The sequence below is a fragment of the Dasypus novemcinctus genome, chromosome 10 (genome assembly GCF_030445035.2).
Source record: "Dasypus novemcinctus isolate mDasNov1 chromosome 10, mDasNov1.1.hap2, whole genome shotgun sequence".
Taxonomy (NCBI): domain Eukaryota; kingdom Metazoa; phylum Chordata; class Mammalia; order Cingulata; family Dasypodidae; genus Dasypus; species Dasypus novemcinctus.
The window spans coordinates 27,553,758-27,556,354 of NC_080682.1; positions in this window are offsets into that span (position 1 = coordinate 27,553,758).

The window sequence follows — 2,597 nt, forward strand, 5'->3', positions numbered from 1 at the left end:
GGGTAGGGAGTCCTTGAGGTGGGCAGGGAATCCTTGATGCTCAATTCATTAATTAGCAAACAGAATGGGGAGTTAGGATTATAGTCAGCTTGTGAACATCAGCAGTAGGTTTTGTTGATGTTAGCTGGGGCCCGTTGTTCTTTTCAGCCTGTAGCAGGGTGTTTTATCATCATGGCAAAGAATTGTTGGTAGTCAGCTGACTTCAGTTAACCTCTGTTTCTTCTTTACATGCCACTGGATGAATAGGAAGCTCATGTAAATCAAGATGTTTAGTAAAACCATTTACCAGTCCATTTCACATGACAAAGTGATGATTAAGAATGTGAAATCTAATGTCATATATGTGAGTTCAAATTTCAGCTTGCACAATCCACACTGCATCACAGTTTTAACATTTGTGAAATTTAACCATTCTCATACATGTATTGAGGCACTAATCTAGGTGTTGGGAATACAGAATTGACATTATTGGCAAACATCTTGTGCTCATTGGGTTTCAACATGGGGAAAACAGAAAGTAAAGACAAAATCAAAATGTATACTGATGTATGGGGGTTCCTCTGGCTTTGCCCAGGCTGCTTGAGGTGAGGGGTCAGGTGGACGCACAGCGGGCGCGAAGAATGCTGCGGAGACGGCGAATGGTGGTAATGTGCAGTCTGCTTTATTCAGGAAGTGCTGGACAATACATATTGTGGGGTGAGGGGACGGGGCAGGCAGGAGACGGCGTGTGGGGCATTGGTCCGTTGGAGCTGGTGGGAGTTAGGCGATGTGAAAGTTGGCCGGCGGGGATTGGCCGGTGGTCGTTGGATGGCATGGCCCCGGCGAGGGGGAAGAGGGGGAGGCAGTAGGTCAGGCTCGGCGGTCAGGCAGGAATGGTGGAGAGGGCGTGGCTCGCCCGTACCTCCGCGAAGAGCCGGCGGCCCGTTCACCAGACAGGGAGGGCGGGACTCGCCCATGCCCCTGCGGAGAGCAGGAAGCCCGTCCCTTCTACCAGTTCCCCTGGCCCACTGTAGCTCGCCTAGATAGCCTTCCCTCAGTACACTATGTTAGATAGGGGTAACTGCTATAGAAAACAAATGAAGCATTGATTAGGGATTAGGCAGGTGTGATTTTTAATAGGACAGTAATGGATGGTCTTATTAGGAAGAGAATGAGAAAAGTCCATGAAAGGGAATTTCAGGAAGAAGAAATAGTGTAGTTATTCCAGGCAGCCTTAGAACTACTATGTTAGGGAATGGTGAGGAGGTCATTGTGGCTGCTCTAAAATTAGTGGGATAGATGCAATAATAAAGAATGATTTTATAGAGGTAAAGAGTAGGGGCAAGATCAGGTTGGAAATGTAGGTTCTCAGAAAAAATTTGAGTTTGACGCTTAATTTTATGGCAAGTCTTCTATGTTTTGTATAGAGAGGTGATATGATGCAACCTACCTTGTTAGGGTATCACTTGCCCCTTTCTTGAAATTAAACTTTAGGTAGATAAGAAAGAAAAGAGACAATCTAGAAGGCTGTGACAATAATGTAAAGATCAATTTAATGATTTTTTGGGACAAGGTGGTAGCAGAGGAGATATTGATAATAGTCACACACCAAATATATTCTGCACAGAGGAAAAACATAATATGCTGATGGACTTGATGTCAGGTGTGTGGCATAGAGAAAATTCTGCAACAACTCTTTAGACTTTGCCTGAACAAGTAGAAGGATAGTTTTTAATTACCTGAAATTAAATTTTAAATATTTCATGTATCTACCTGAGAATTATCTGGTGAAGATAATCTATGTTTATTAAATACCTTAAGCCTTTTGAATATTGTCTGGCACTCAATATATCCTCAGTCACGCTCATTCCAGTCTTATTTTATTTATTGTTATTTAAATAGTTAAAATTCATAATACATATAATTTTAACATAGTGCCATAAACAAAAAGATTTTGTCTTAAAAATATTTCAGATTATATCTTACATAAAATATAATGTGGATGGATATAAATAGGGAAAAGAGGACAATGTAAATAGTCCAATGTTAAATATTGCCCAAAGTTTATATTACATTCATTTACATTGCTCCGATACTTGTTTGATTTTAACAAATGTGCCACAATAGTGTAAAATGTTATTAATAGGGGAAAATGTGAGAGGGGAGAGGGTGGGGTATATAGGGATTCCTGATACTTGTGATGTAACTTTTCTACAAATTAAAATATCTTTAAAATAAAAAGCTCACTTGATGAAAAAAATAATAAATGCTTAACAAAAACTATTTATATACAAAACATAAGCAAATTACACTAAATATAGATTATAGACAATAAAGAGATCAGAACAAAAATAAACCTTAATACTAATTTAAGTGGATATTATATATGTTAAAATTTTTAAATAATTTCAGAATGTAAAGGAAAATAATGTACATTTTACTTATATGAATCCATTAATAATCAGTGATGAACTTGTGAGAATTCACTAGAATTTAATCATAAAACAGAGGTTGAAATTTAATATTTCAAAAACCCATTTAAGAAAATGGAAAATACAATTCTAAAAGGAAAGTTAAATATAAATTAAAAGACTACAGATCCCTTGAAGGCAAAAAAA